At 45.7% G+C, this 16,308-nt stretch overlaps 1 protein-coding gene across 1 annotated transcript in view; it reads left to right on the top strand.

Moving 5' to 3' along the window:
• The first annotated feature begins 252 nt into the window (after positions 1–252).
• The window catches only part of ARHGAP35 (Rho GTPase activating protein 35), a 122,886-nt gene continuing 106,830 nt past the window's right edge, over positions 253–16,308 (top strand). The window contains exon 1 of the mRNA XM_060000825.2: positions 253–1,027. The gene's annotated coding sequence lies outside the window, so the exon portion shown is untranslated. The remainder of the gene's footprint in view (positions 1,028–16,308) is intronic.

Raw genomic sequence — 16,308 nt, 5'->3', positions numbered from 1 at the left:
GAATTGAGGCTCCTATTGGGCTAAGGCGGGCCACGCCTCTTCGTGTTCCCCAATCAACTCCTCCACTGGGTGCGCTCCCTCCTCCTCAGCCCCGCCCCACCGCCCCAAGTTACGTCGCCCCCTCTCTCCTCCTCCGTTTTCCCCGGGGCTGAGCTCGCGGCAAACCCACCGCCCCTTGCCTCTCATTGGCTGGTCAGGTCCCGCGCGAGCGGGATCGCGCCCTTCGCTCCCGCCCCCAAAGCTGGGCCATGCCTCTCCCCTCCCGCTTTCTCCAAGAGCCAGGGCGAGGAGGGTTTCGGCTGCTTCTGGCGCGCGCAAGGGTGCGCGCGCCTCTCGAGGACCACTCCCTCCGCCTCGTGCGAGTAGCCGCGGCGGCTGGCACCCCCTCCCGCGCACGCGCACTTGGCCACCCCATTCCTCTGCCCGGTCGCGGGTCGCCTCGCGCTCTGTCTCGACCCGCAGCCACCGCACTAGCGGCATTTCTTGGGGGCGCACGCGCACTGCGTCCTCCGCACCCGTTCCCTGGACGCGGCCGATGCAGTGGCAGTGAGTCCCTCGGGCGCGCACGCGCTCTCGCTTCTCCTCTGCCACGCGCCGGTTATCCCCTCGCTGCGCGCCCTCACGGGCCGTTATCCCCCTGCAACGGTCCCCGCGCCACGCACGCGCAGCAGCGAGGGGGAGCGCGCGCGGGAGCGGCGGCCGCAGGAAGGAGGCGCCGCCGCCGCCATTGCGAAGGAGGGAGGGAAGGAGCGAGCAAGGCTGGTCCGCCCTCCCCCTGGTTCCCGCCCCTCCCCCCTTCCCCTCCCCGCCCCCCGCCCCGAGGGAGAGCCGCGGAGCGGCGGGAGGAGGAGGTGGAGGAGGCGGAGGAGGGAGTCCGCGAGGGAGGGTCTGCCCGGCCCCCCGCCGCCGGAGCTGCCGCCGCCGCCTCAGCTGCCGCTGAACGAGGAGCAGCAGAACATGGCGCCGGGGCCGCCGTCGCCGCTGCCGAGATCCCGGAGGCCAGGGCCGCGCTGAGGGCGCCCAGCTGGTGAGTGCGCGAGCTCGCGGGCCCCGGCCGCGAGGCCGGGCGCCGCCCCGCTGCGGGGTCCAAGGGGAGGCGGGGACGGCGGGGCCCGGAGCCCGCGAACAATGGAGGAGCCGGAGGGGGAGGGGAGGGAGCGGCCCCCCAGCCCCCCGGGCCCCGCCGGCCCCGCCGATTCGTGCTGCGGCCCGGCCCGCCGGGGCCCGTCTGCCCTTCGGACTTGCCCCTGCCCGCCCAGCCCTGCTGTCGCCGCGTCTGCCCCCGCCCTCCAACCCATTGGGATCTCGGTGTCTGCCTCGGCCTCCCCCGCAACTCTGCTCCCAATTCTGCGCCTCCCCCTTCCCTCTTCCGCCCCTCAGTGATGCCCTTCGCCCCTCCTAGACTCTGCAGTGCTCAAGGGATCCACCTCCTCAGTGACCCTTCCGCATCCCTTAATTCTGGACCCGCACTTTGAGATTCGTGATTCTTCTGCCTTCTTCGATTCCGCTCTCACCACCCTGGATCTGCCCCCTTCTTTGACCCAATCTTCTGTTACCCTCCGCTGTTTCACCGCCAGGAGCTGTCCCTCTAGGACCTGCGGTTCCACCTCCTTGGTGATTCATCCAAACCCTGTTCGTCTTGGCACTGCTGCTCCCAGGTCTTCTCCTTGGACTTAATTCCACGTTCCTCTTGGGCCCTACTGCCTGCTGACAAAACCTGCTCCCCCCGCCATACCCCTGGACCCTCTGACCCTCGTCTGCCTCAGTTCAGTTCCCTGCCCCCTCTCGGACTCCGATGCACCATGCTTGCCTCCTCCCCTGCTCAGACCTTGCTCCCGTCTGCCATTCAGAGCCTTTCCTCTCTTCCAGACCTTTCTGCCTCCCCACTCTGCCCCTCATCCAATCTCAGATCTTGCTGTGCCCTCCAGCCTGCTTGCTTTCCGACTTTGCCTTCCATGAGGCAGCCTCCTCCCCCTTCTCTGACCCTGCAGCTCTCTCGTTTCTGCCTTTCACTTCTCTGACCTTTCTCCCGAACTCAGCCTCTCCGCAGCCTCAAGCCCTGCAGTCCCCAGTTCTACCCCAGTGTTCTCCTTGCTGTTTCCTCTCTTCCCCACCTCGTTATTGGCCCTCTTTTGAGCGGTTCCATTCATTTGCTCCGGCTTCCTTTGACCTGTCTCCCCTTCAGTACTTCTCTGTGTAAGGCCTGCTTCCAGCCTCTTTCTCCAAGTCCTGTCCTCTTCATTTTGGCCCTTCTTAGATTTGTCCTTTACCTCACTGAACCGTCGATAACTTGTCTCTGATCCATCACCCCCTTCCCTTCCCATTCTGCACCTCAGACTTGCCCCCAATCCTTTTTGCACCTGCTCTTTCATTTCTTCAGTTCCGCCCCATCCTCTCTATTTAATGCTTTCCTCACAGCTCTGCCCCTTTTGGAGCTGTCCACTTGTCCACCTATTTTTTGGACCCATTTTAACTCTTACTGCTGTCCCTTCTCGGTGTGGTCCTCTTTAACTCTGGTCATCTTGTGACTGCCTCGCACCTCTGTTGCCTCTCAGTTCCAAGTTTTCCACCTGATCTTCTATCCCCCCACCATTTTGATTCAGCTCTCAACCTCCACTCTCTCCTTCCTCGTATTTGTCCTCCCCTTTTTGCCCTACCTCTTGCCCCATTACTGAGTCTCCTTCCCCCTGCTCTGCCCAGTATAGAGATGTTTTCCCAATCATTCCTACCTGTCACTCCCCCCACCCCAGCTTCCTCTTAGAGCTATCTCAGTTCTGGGCTAGAGTCTCCCTCCCTTTTGTGACCCCTCTCCCAGATCTGTTCTTCACTGCCTTGTTTTCTCCTTCATCTTTTCTTTCCCCTTGTATCTTGCGAGGCTTCTTCTCTTCCCATTTAGTTCCTATCAGGTTTGCTTCTCCCAGCTCCCCTGCTTGACCTGCCCGTTCCCACTGGGTGCTTCCCTTCTTCAGGCATGCCTTGCTCTGGTCTCCATCCCTCAGCTCTGGAGGGGAAGGGGCTGGGCTGGGCCTCGGCTTCTGCAGGCTCAGGTTTAGACTGCAGATTCTCTCAGCTCTCTGACCCTGAGGGTTTTATCTCGAGGGATCCTGTGAGATCTGAGTAAATAGGTGGGGGCTGGTTGATTGGTTACTGCTCTCGAGTCTGGGAGTGTCTCCCCCATCTCCCCCATTTCTGCCAAGGTTAGTGGTGGTGGGAGTAGATCTCCTTTCCACTGCCCCGCTTTCTTTCCCGCTCCCATTTTGCTCCCCAGCCCCTTCGGGTCCCTGGGCTTTGCAGTTTTGTGTCCTTCGGAAAAGGAGAGTGCAGCTGCTCACAGGTCTGTCTTCTCTTTCTCACTTTCCCTCCCTCTTTCTCTGAGCTGTTGAGACAGTTGTACCCTCTCTCCCCTTCACCTCCAAGCCAGCACCCTTTGGGAGAATTTAGGAGTATGCTTTTTTGTTTTTTTCCAGCTGACAAGTCATATTTGTTTTACCTTCGGCTGGGAAAATGCCAGTTCTCGAGTTCTTCCCAGTCCCACCGGGGGCTGTGGTCGCACTTGCTGTTTACTGCTGTGGGTCTGCAGAAGCTGCCTAATGGCCTCTGGTTTGCTTTGTGACCTTTGGGAAGGGTGGTGGAAAGTGGGCTTATTTCTTTTTCACCTCTGCCCCAGGAAGGATTCAGCTTCCTGGTCTTCAAAATGGTGAGGGCCTGGGTTTGGAAAGCTCTTTGCAGTTGTTTGTTGAAACAGAGTGCCAAGTGTCACTTAGATTTCTGCCCTCTGGTATTGCAGGCGCTCCCAGTCACAGGAGTTGAATGCTGATAGGTAGATCTATGTTTGGGAAAGGGAGGGGGCTCATTGCTGTACCAGGAGTATGTGGGTGGACCCTGACACTCCCCCAGCCTTTTTTAAATTTTTTTTTTTTTTTTCCCCCCGGTTCGTGGGCCTCTCACTGTTGTGGCGTCTCCTGTTGCGGAGCGCATGGCTCATGGGCCCAGCCGCTCCGCGGCATGTGGGATCCTCCCGGACCTGGGCACAAACCCGTGTCCCCTGCATCGGCAGGCGGACTCTCAACCACTGCGCCACCAGGGAAGTCCTCCTCCAGCCTTTTGACTGCCCTGATTTGGTAGAGTGAGAGATTGGGTTTTTGGTTTATTACCTGTGAAATGTACCTTTGCTGCCTTTTCCTTGAGCTTTAGTGATCTTATGTTGGGGGTGGGGTTTAGTAAATTCATTCAGAGGAAGAGGTGGTTTTTACAGAAAACCAGACAAGCATTTTCCTTCCTTACCTTGGGAGAAGGAAGCTTTTGCATGTTCTAGGTTTATTTATTTTATTTCTTGAGTAAATCAAAAGCCTGATTTTTTTCCCCCCTGTGGCCTAGGGCAATTGCATGTTAAAGCAGCCATCAAGCTGTGAAGGAGCGTTTACAGGAAGGACTTTATTTCTTAACTGAGCTATAATCAAACTTTGTTTACTTCAGCACTTATTTAGAATAGTTCTGTGTGAATGCTTGTGAAATAAAAAACATTCACTGTCATCTACAGAATTGAACCATTGACTCATCAAATGTTAGGGCATTTGTATGTGAGACGGTGAGGGGGGCTGGATAGTAGATCCTTATGGCTCCTTTAGTTTCTGAGTTTTTAGGACTTTAAGTTTTGTGACAAGCAGAGTCTGGTAATTTTAATTATCTGTGGCATTTGTCTCCACCATTATTGACTTTAAGAATTTTGGTTTATTTCTGTTAGTTTCTGTTCATTTCTGAATTTTGGCCTTGTGAACCATGATTAATTCTCTGAATTTGTTTGTGTTTATGTTCCTCGTGTTGGTATAAATAGTTGTTTTGTTTTTTATTCTTAATGTGGAAGTGGCAGCTAATTAAGAATAAAAACAACTGTGTATGCAGTACTGCTTAAATTCGTGTTCCAGGGTTTTAACATCACTGGCAGCATAGAAAGTTTCTGCGTGCCCAAAGCTTACGTTTACATAATAGGAGGAGAGGAGACAGAAGAACAAAGAGCTGATTTTTCTTCCTAAACTGGTAACTGATGTTCCAGAGCTTGTCAGATTTCTCTGATGGTAGCAGAGGCTCCAACTCCTGTATCAACATTTGTTTTCATGAAGGAATTGGGTGCTACAGAAATCTGAGGTGGTAGCCTTGGCCTTCTGGAACATTTAATGTGCCAGTTGGGGGTGGGGTGTGGAGTGGGGGATGGCGGTAGACCTAGTAATAGGTCTTCAAGGGCTCTTGCCCTGCCTAGAAAATCTTTGTATTACTGGCCTGATTAAAGTTCCTGTCTTTTTTTTATACTAGCCTTTCTTTTTGGCTATGACCCCCTCCCTTACCCTCTGCCCCTTTTTTCTTGCCATGATGAAGGCCAAAGATTTAGGACAATAAAAAGATCAGAAATCCTCTTGATACTGGACACATGCAAGTTGTCCTTGTGCAGATCCATGGGCCTAATGGTGACTTTTGACAAAGGACAGTCTGGGAGGAGTGAGGGTTGCATAGGTGACTGTAAACTACAGCCTCATGGGTGTTTGGTCAGTCTGTATGTGATGAGGAAACACATCAGGTCAATACAGTTGGAGATTGAAAAGATGAGACTAGTTGTCTGTTTCCCTCTAGTCTTGTCTGCTTTCCCCTCTTCCGTCTGCTGTGGTGTTCTGAGAGGTGTTAGGTCTCTTGTAGGGCCTTCCTGTGATCTGCTTTGACTCTTGTCATTCACCAACTGGCAGTCTAAACAGTGTGTTAACATACTCAGTCACTGTGACATTTTATTTATCATCTAGTTCAGTCGTTTAAAATTTCTTTTCCACACTATATGAAATAGATAAACTTGGAGATTCTCTGCTTGAAGAGGGAAGGTGACCAGCGGAAAGCCGTTGGGTTTGGAACAACAGCTTGAAGGTCAGTGTGCCTCGTCTAGCCTCCTCATTTACAGTTGGGGAAATGGAGAGCTTGCAAGGGGCATGCTGACAGGCTTCCTGTCATAGTTGAAAAAGTAATGGGCATACGGGTAGGAGACCTTCTGGTCTAGGCCTTAACCTAATTAGAGGGACACTTGGACAGAATGCTTTACCTCTCTGGACTTCACATTCGTAGCCTGAAGTCTTGTGTGCCATTCAGCTCTGATTGTAGGTTCTCGTCCTGGATCACATACCACATCAAAGCTGGGACTGGGACTGGGCTCCTGGTGCTACACTTAACCACTGCACCCCCCCCCCCCATCAAATCCCGTAACCCAGAACGGGCCAGGCAGTGGCGGGGCTCTTTCCCCAGGGGATGCGGTACAATGAATTGAATTACCTTTGTTGTATGCTTTTTCAAAAATAAAATAAACACTTGCCTCTTTTTCAGGCATTCACATGAAGATTAGTTTATAATTTGGGGAGAAAGGGGCATCCAGACTGTATTAACTACATAACTAAGACCATATACCTCTTAAAAACAATATGGAATTTTTCAAGCTGAGTCATTGTTGACCTAGGCTCTCAAATAGCAGTGGTCTGAATAGCACTTGAATGCTGGAATTAAGAAATGCAAACAAATCATTCATGTTCATCTTCCTGAAAGTTTATTTCAATTTAATTTTTGATACTATGCTTTATCAGGCTTCCTCTATGAAGAATTCTTGAAAATAATACTTGGCATCTGTCAGTCTAATCTTCATTTATTTGCTTCGCTGATGTTAAGAGACACCATTAAGTTGATATATTAGCAGAGAACCAGCCATGAAGCATCCTCACAGGAAAGTAATATTTATTTTAGTTAAAAGTAGCCAGACTTGCCTATCTCCTTCATCCTTTTTGAAATGAGCATTTTCATTTTATGAAATTTGTGGCAGTTGTGATGTTGCATTATGCATCTATAGGTATTTCATACTTTTTAAAAAAATTAATTTATTTTGGCCGCGCTGGACGACATGCGGGATCTTAGTTCCCTGACCAGGGATTGAACCTGCGCCCCCTGCAGTGGAAGGGCAGAGTCTTAATCACTGGACTGCCAGGAAAGCCCTCATACTTTTTTTTTTTTTAATTATTTATTTGGTTGCACCAGATCTTAGTTGCGGCACATGGGCTCCTTAGTTATGGCTTGCAAACTCCTAGTTGCGGCATGCATGTGGGATCTAGTTCCCTGACCAGTGATCGAACCTGGGCCCCCTGCATTGCGAGTGTGGAGTCTTAACCACTGCACCACCAGGGAAGTTCCTACCCTCATACTTTTTTTGCTCTCCTAGTGTCTGCCTTCTTATTTGGAAAATGTTCTCTTGCTAGTCACTATTGTAATATTTGCGTTTGGTAATCAAACTTGAACAATTGAGAGGCAGCTTCCTATGGCGTAAACAATGTTGAATTGATAAAGAAGAAACCTGGGTTCTAGCCCTGGCTCTGCTGCTTACTAGCTGAGTGACTTTGGCCAAATCATTTTCACTTCTCTGGGCTACAGTTTCTTCATTAGAAAAATGAAGGGATTATTACCAGTTGGTTCCCATTATTTCCCATCATACCTAGCAAAATATCTTGTACATAGTAGGCCCCCACTACATACTTGCTGATTGAAGCCAAGCTGGTGCCAATGACTTTTTTTTTTGGTGGGGGAGGGGGGGAGTTGGGAAGATGTGTACACTGACCATAATGGCTATTTTTAGGCTTGAAACTCTTAGATGGCATGCCCTCTTGGCCAGCATTTGATCCCTATACATACATACACACATACATCGTAAGCGTCTTGATGAGGCCTACACAGCTAATAGATGCTAGGGCTATGTTATAAATCCATGTCTGTCTGATTCTAAAATTTGTGTTTATTTTATTAGACTGCCTTGCCTGTCTAGGACGTAAGAATAAGCTGTACTTCTAATCCATTGAGGAATTCATAGTCAGTTATAAACAATTAACTATGTATATAATATGGGGTGGGGTGAGGGAAGTGAATGTTCAATAGTCTATTATTAATTTCTAGCTGCTTTGGAGGCAGTCCCATATTAATCTTAAAGATTTTCATATTCAGAGACTGAACACACATTAGGTTCCATATCACAGTATTTTAAAAGGAATCCACAGCCACAAGTACCAGCTTGTCTTTCTAGTCAGCATATTGAAGAAGTTGAGCATTTTATTTCTGACCTGGATTCACACCCAGGTATAACAAAACTGTAAGCAAATTTGTCTAACAGAAATAAGATGGAAATGTTTGGTCACGTTATGGCCTTAAATCTATATTTTGGGACTTCCCTGGTGACCCAGTGGTTGAGAATCCGCCTGCCAATGCAGGGGACATGGGTTCGATCCCAGGTCCAGGAAGATCCCACATGCAGGGGAGAAAGTAAGCCCGTGTGCCGCAACTGCTGAGCCTGTGCTCTAGAGCCCGCAAGCCACAACTATTGAAGCCCGTGCTCTGCAGCAGGAGAAGCCACCATAATGAGAAGCCCACGCACCGCATCGAAGAGTAGCCCCCCCCCCCCGTCAAAGCAACTAGAGAAAGTCCGCGCACAGCAACGAAGACCCAGCGCAGCCAAGAAAAAAAAAATCTATATTTTCTTTGGCAAATAGAAAAGTATCTGAATAGCTCTTAATTGATTTTCTTCTGAGAAAACTCTCTAGACAACTACAAATGTATAGATAAAAATATACTTTGCCCCTTGACTTGTTTGTGTGGAGCTCCCTATAATACTTTTTTTAAAAAATTTCAATTCAGAAAGTTATTAAATAATGTTGGGGTGAGAGAGTGTTTTCCAGCTACAGCTAATAGCCTCCTGAAGTGTAAAAAAAATATTGTTGCATTGTACTTCTTCCCATCTCCATTTAAAAGAAAGGTCAAAACCGAGGCTTCATCTATTGCAGCCTGCACTGCTTAGGAATAAGACAAGGAAAATGATTACTGTTAATTGCCATGGGCAATTAAAAAGGATTCTTTGTTCAGTAACAAATTGATTGTGTTCAAATGAAAGTCAGCACTGCATTAATACAAGATTATTAGATTCTTGAAATCAGCATCTTCAGCTAGAGTGGCTTTCACTTCAAGGGAATTGTGTCACTGGGAGTAGTGTACCTAAATGCTTGGTGATTAAAAGTACTAGGTCTTGTACTTCCTTGGTGGCGCAGTGGTTAAGAGTCCGCCTGCCAATGCGGGGGACGCAGGTTCGAGCCCTGGTCCAGTAATATCCCATATGCCACGGAGCAACTAAGCCCATGTGCCACAACTGCTGAGCCTGCAATGCCACAACTTCTGAAGCCCATGTGCTTAGAGCCCGTCCTCTGCAACAAGAGAAGCCACCGCAATGAGAAGCCCGTGCACCATAGTGAAGGATAGCTCCCGCTCTCTGCAACTAGAGAAAGCCCGCATGCAGCAACGAAGACCCAACGCAGCCAAAAATAAATAAATAAATTTATTGGGGAATAAAAAAAGTATCTCTAGGTCTTTATTTTTCAGAAGTGCTTATTAAGTTTTTAGGTGGAAGACTGGTAGATGCTGCTTTTGTAATATCATTTTTAACGGGCTGATATCATTGAATATTTTAATGCTGCTGACCTATAGGAAATTTCTTCCACTGATTGGTCAGTCAGTTGAGGAATGCACATAAAACCGTTGATAAATGAGGAAAAAGGACGCTGACTGTTGCGGGAGTGGGTTATGGCATATGCCTAGTATTAGTCAACAGCCATGAAGGCTTAAAAATGGTCAGTTGAGCTAAAGTACTTGTGATTTGATGTTGTATGTGTATATACAGGGAATACATATTTTCTTCGGTACAGATTCCCTTAACATTTTTTCTTTTTGTTTACCTTTTTTTTAATTAAGGAGCAACTTACATGTAGAAAAGTACATAAATCTTAAGTGTACATTTCTGAATTTTCTACATCTTGTACAGACACCTTTTTCATATGATGGGGCATAATTTCCTTTCCACACAATTGTTCCTAATTGGGAAACTGTTTGAGAGTCTCTATCTGTAAGGCCCTTCGGTCATGACTTCAGTATACAAATGTGAATGTGTGGGATCATATTTATAACTTTTCCAAGTTTGTTCGGGGTCATATACCTGATAATGAATGGGATAATAGTGATCTCGCACAAATTACAAGTGTCGAAAGCATCTTGTAATAACAGATCTTTCCTATTTGTGTTGTAATTCCAGAGTTTTTGGGTCTCTGTTTACTTGGAATTGAAAGGAAATAGGTATGGTCACTGCTGTGACATCATGATGGGACTGTCAGGCACGCAAACTGGTGTGAACTCTCTGGAAAGCGGTTTGGCAATGTTTTAAGAGACACAATCCTTGATCTAGTTATAGGTATCTATATGGACCAAAAACTAGAGATGAGGACCAAGATTTTATACAAAGATGTTAATTATAGTGATGTGTATTGGAAAGAAGAGAAGCAATCTAAATGTTTTAACTTTAAGGGAATGGTCACTTTATGGAAAAGTCTGGAGTCATGTAAAAAGGATGTTTTTGGAGAATTCTTGACATGGGAAAGTGCACACAAAATAAAATTAAGTATGAGAAAAAAGCAGGATATAGAACTATAAACAGTGTGGTTCCAGTTATTTAAAAATATATATGGGAAAAAGTGGAAGAAATATGCCAAAGTGCTGTTAGTATTTATCTTTATGTTGTAGAATTTTGAGTGATTAAATTTTTTTTTTTCTGAGTTTTCCCATTTTCCATGATTTTACTGTTTTTGATTCAGAGGAAAAAAAGGTTAAACAATTTTTTTTTTTTTTTGACATAGCAGTTGTATTGTTTGGTTTTTCTTGAAAACATGTGAAGAAAAAATTGAGCTGAAAAGCAAGAAATTAGTAATAGTGAGGTCTGTTGGACTCTAGTACCTTTGAAGGTAAGGCAGTTACCCTTTCTTAGCACAATAATTGAATTATAAATTATAGCAGTATTACCAGTTAATAACAGCAGTATGCTTACTGAGTACCAGGAGACTCCTGAGTGTTCCCTCATATGCTCCTCGCGGTAATCCTCTGCTCTGAGGTGGGTGATATTTCATTTTCTAGTGAGGGAGCTGAGGCTTCCTGAGGGAACTTACCCAAGGCCACAGGGCTGATAGGTCCCTGAGGCAGTCTGGTTCAGAGCCTTTGCTTGGAGCCCCTGCTTTCTGCCACTTTCTCTGGTGTGCTGTACACTTTACAGAACTGATTTTACCCCAGAAATGAGGAAGATAAAAGTCTACTTCATGGCTGATAGCTGTAGCTATACCAAGGTGTCCCCCACCCCACCATGCTTGTTTTAAAGGAGCCATTAGTACATTACTTTTTCCTTAACTTGGTCAAAATCAGGAATGGACATGGAACTAGTTATATCTTCCCTTTTATGGGCCGAAAAATTCTTTAGGTCAGATTTAAATAATTTTATTTATTTAATATAGTTGATTAATTTTACTTAAATATTTAAATAACTTAAATAATTAAGGACTATTAAGCAGAAGAGGGAACAGACTGGTTCTCTGAGCTCCAAAGGCTAGAGGTGTAGGGAGACAAGTTTTATTTTTCCCTTTTCCTCCCCATTCAACCAGTGTTTGGGTGTCTACACTGTTTAGAGTACCAGTTGTACAAAACATGCCTCCTCCTCTCTGAGAGTTTATATGCCATTTATAAAACAAAAGCAATTCTTCCCTTACAGGTGACACAAGGAACACCCTGTTTCTGTACCAGAAAGTAAAAAATTTAGAAGGCCAGTGGCCTGATTTTTTTTTTCTCCCCGATCTTATCTTAAAGAATTAAGTGCGACTTAACATTTCAACACAAGAATGCGTTGACTAGGAAGACAGATATCATCTTATTATGAGAAAGAAAGTGGTCCAAGTTTTATCTTGAATACGGAATAATTTGGAAATTAAAAATTTTACCTTCTTTGTTTTTATTGTTGTTATTAACAGGACATTTGCACACACATATACCTGTTCATTTATTGGTCATTCTTTCTTTCACGAGGGAGAGCATCGAAGACCTGATGTTCATTTGCAGTGTGAGGGGTTTACGTTTAGACATGAGGAAGAAATTGCAAAGTAGCTTGGAGGCTCCACAGGGTTTTTTTGTTTTGTTTCCCTATTTATTCTGTGAACCCATCACATTTGTCCTAGAACACGTCATTAGGAGCACAGTATTTGTTGAATTAAAGATACTATTTTTTGAGAGAAACCAGGAAAAATAAAGTCTCTGGAATCTTTTAGTCCTTAGATTCTTGGGTTTCTTCAAGAAACTTCTTTAAACTTCTTTAAAAACCCTTTCTGCCATTTTCATTTTGCTTCTTACCAACTTTGGGACCTTGGACAAGTCATTTATCTTGAGTTCTTGTCTATAAAATGGGCCTAAATACCTATTCTGCCTGCTACAAAGGCTTTTTGTGTCCACATTTTTTTTGGAGAACTAAATGCCAACAGTGGATGTGGAATTCTGTAACATTGGACAGTCTTTCAGTTTTCTGGGAGGATGAAAAAGCACAGTTTGATTAATTAAACTGTTTAGGTAGGCCAGCATGTTAGAGGAAGCCTGATGAAGTTTTGAATCAGTAGAACAGCACATGCTATTGATCTGTAATCTTGTAACCCACCCCAGGTAGCAGCCAATTTTAGGGTCTTAGCAGGGTCTCACATGTCTAAATGTTGTAGGTCATAGGCCAAGTAGCAGTTGTTGAGGTCTGTTTAGTATTCACAGTGTTAGCACTGAGGCCTCAGTTACTCTTTCTCCCACCATGATGCATGGCCTCGGGTCGAGTCCCAGTCCCACCTCTTGCCAGCTCTGCACCCTCAGACAACACACTTAAACTTTGGTGCCTTCAGGCACCTCATCTATAAAAAGGGGCATATAATAGTGTCTACTCATAGGATCACTGTGCAAATTAAAACAGATAGTGTATTTAAGAAGCTTAAGATCATGCCTGCGTCATGGTAAATGCTCTGTAATGTCATTATTAGTGCAGTAGTTCCAGACTTGGCTTTTACAGACCAGTTGACAATATGGTGGTGGGGAAAAAAAAATTAATTTACCAATTTTTAGTTTCGTCAGGGAGGACATTAAAAAAATAGAAAGAAAGGGAAACTACTCACCATTATTTCCTTGAAGAAAAAGGACCCACTATTAGAATAGAAGACAGCCATTTTCTCTTTTTTGGCCGCGAGGCTTTCGGGATCTTAGTTCCCCAACCAGGGACCCCTGCAGTGGAAGCGCAGAGTCTTAACCACTGGACGGCCGGGAAATTCCGAAAAGATAGCCATTTTCAAGGAAGTTGGCAGCTTTACGTGGACTATGTAGGTGTATGTTTCTAATTCTCATTTTTACATAGACTGGAGAAAACTGCCACAGGCCAACACGAGTAGTATGTGGACAGGTATTAAATAGATACCTGTCTCAGTTCCTCCATTTATTGTCACCTTAAGCTCTTCTCTGAGCCTTAGTTTTCTCATGTGTAAAGTAAAGATACTAATAGCTATCTCACAGGGTTGTTTTGAGAAACCGGGGTAATGTATGAAAAATGTTTGGCATATAGTAAGTGTTCAGTTGATAGAACTTGTTATCCTCAAATGATTAGTTGAGTATTAAGCCGGTCAAGCAAAATCCCCTTGTGCTTTGTGCCACTGGGAATTCCGAGAAGTAGGGTATTGTGCTTGATTGCAGAAGTTTCCTGCAAAGGTGTCCTCTTCATTCTTTCCTCTCTCGTTTATTCTCAACAAGTCACTGGAGGCACTAAACAAAAACCTGACTGTTGCTCCCCTGCTTTAAGACCTTTGGTGCTTTTCTATGGTCTGTAAGATTAAGTCCAGATCACTAGTGTGTTCTATGGAATCCTTTATACGCTTTGGCCCATCGTGCCTTCCCAGTCTCCAGAACACGCTCTGCTCTTTTTCTGCCTCTGTGTGTTTTTAAAATTAATTAATTAATTTATTTTTGGCTGTGTTGGGTCTTTGTTGCTGTGCGGGCTTTCTCTAGTTGCAGGGATTGGGGGCTACTCTTGGTTGCGGTGCGCGGGCTTCTCATTGCGGTGGCTTCTCTTGTTGCGGAGCACAGGCTCTAAGGGGTGTGGGCTCAGTGGTTTTGGCTCACGGGCTCTAGAGCGCAGGCTCAGTTGTGGCGCCTGGGCTTAGTTGCTCTGCTGCATGTGGGATCTTCCTGGACCAGGGCTCGAACCCACGTCCCCTGCATTGGCAGGCGGATTCTTAACCACTGCACCACCAGAGAAGCTCTGCCTCTGTGTTTTTGATGAAGCTGGTTCCTCTTGAGAGTTCCCTTACCTATCCTCTGATGGGTGAATTTCCTGCTCATTCTTCAGCATCCTCTCAAGTGTACACTATTGAGACCTTTCTTCCTGGGGTTGTTCCTCAGCTCTGTTCCATTAGCACTTTGCTGGTGATGTTGTACATATCACTTTTTTGTGTGTGTAGTGATATGTTTGTATGTCTGAATCAGCAGTCACAAAACACCCATACTATTCCCTTATCCCTGTTCCTCAGCCACCCACTCACCTGTCCCCTTTGGAGACATCAGTGTTCTACCGGAGATATTTTTTTCCTTCCAGAGATACTTTGTGCACATATAAACAAGCAAATAGAAGTATGTATGCATTCCCCCCCGCCCCCTTTACGTGAATAGTAGCATGCTATGATTACTGTTCTGCATCTTCCTTTTTTCCACTTAATATTTTGGGAGATATTCAGTGTTAGCACAAAGGAAACTTCCTTGTTCTTTTTTTACAGCCTCGTGGTATTCCACTACACAGATACACTGTAATTAGCCAGTCTCCTATTGATGGATATTGGATTTGTTTCCAGTTCTTTGCTTTTGCAGTCAGTGCCATAGGGGAAACGTGAATATATGTCATTTTACACGTGTGAGATTATACCTGGAGGAGAAATTCCTAGTAGAATAGTTGTCTTCTACTACTACTTCTTTTCTTTTTTCTTTTTTTTTTTTTTTTTTGGCTGCCATGGCTTGTGGGATCTTAGTTCCTTGTCAAGGGATTGAACCTGGGCCACTGCAGTGAAAGCGCCGAGTACTAACCCCTAGACCACCAGGGAATTCCTGTCTTCTGCTTCTTAAAGCTAGGAATTTGTTTTAAAAAAAAAAAAAAAGAAAGCTAGGAATTTGTTGTTTTTCACTTTTCCTCATAAAGTGCCTAACTTGTCACTGGTGCCTAATTAATGCCTGAATGAAGGATAGAATAGTCCAGCTGGTAAGCCAAGATGGATTTCTGAAACAAACTGGACTTTGATATCCTAAGTCCTGATATCAGGGGTCCACAGCTAAATCCTAAAGCTTGCCGAAGTTCTGGCAGCTGTCCCCCATGGCTTTGGGTGTTATAATAGCCCATAGGACATGGTTGGAAGATGTCTGTGTAGCTCGCTCAGCTTGGGACAGATGGGACTTTTCAAAACCCCCCTCCCAATATGACAGTCAATACAATATCCCTCTCCCCTGTGAGCTCACCCCTAGGGAAATCCTTTTACTCTCCACCCAGTGAAACTAGGTCCTCAGAGACTCCTGCAGTAATAATAGCCAATACTTCTTTAGTCCTTTCTAAGTGCTAGGCACTGTTTTATGCACTTTACATGTATTAACTCAAGGAATCCACGTTAACAGACCTCGGAAATAGGTACTGGTACTATTCCTGTGCCCATTTTACAGATGAGGGAACTGAGGGCAGCATGTGTTTAGGTAATGTAGGTGGATTCAGAGAAAAGAGAGTAAGAAAAAAACACCTGCCCCTTAGAAAGTACCAAATTGTTACACAGTTTTACCAGGCTGGTTTTGTGTGTGTGCTCTCTTTTCTCTCTGTGTCTCTGCAGTTTCACCTTAATTATTGACCTTGATTATTGGGAAATGTTTCTCCCACTGAAGGGTATTTGGATGAACATGGTACATTCTTTCGTTTGTCCCCTTGATCTCTAGTTTAGCTTACCTGTTAAAGATTTCCAGAATGATCTAGCAGTTAATTCCAGTTCCATTTTCTGCCCCTCCTTTTTAGTGAGGTCCTAATTGGACTTTATAATCTAGTTTTTTCATCTAATCTTACTTTAGCAAAATACAGTCAAAGCCTGTTACCCAATTCTTTCTGTTACGCTTCCTTGAAAAATTTGCTTTTGATATTTGGGGAATAGCCCTGGGAATTTTGGTATTGCATGATGTTCAAGGGGAAAGCCAGTGGCATGTGTTGTGTGTCATCAGCCAGCCTGGAATGCTCACTTTAATAACCATGTCAGAGGCATGTCTTCCCGGAAACCTTGCCCAGATCCTTTCTCTATTTCCAAGCTCTGAATCAGCATCAGGGATTCTTTTAGATCAGCCTTGTCTAATCACCTC

This window comes from Delphinus delphis, chromosome 20, assembly GCF_949987515.2.
Source record: "Delphinus delphis chromosome 20, mDelDel1.2, whole genome shotgun sequence".
In the NCBI taxonomy this organism is placed as follows: Eukaryota; Metazoa; Chordata; class Mammalia; order Artiodactyla; family Delphinidae; genus Delphinus; species Delphinus delphis.
Note: the sequence above shows the minus strand (reverse complement) of the source record. Positions and strands in the feature narration are given on the sequence as shown.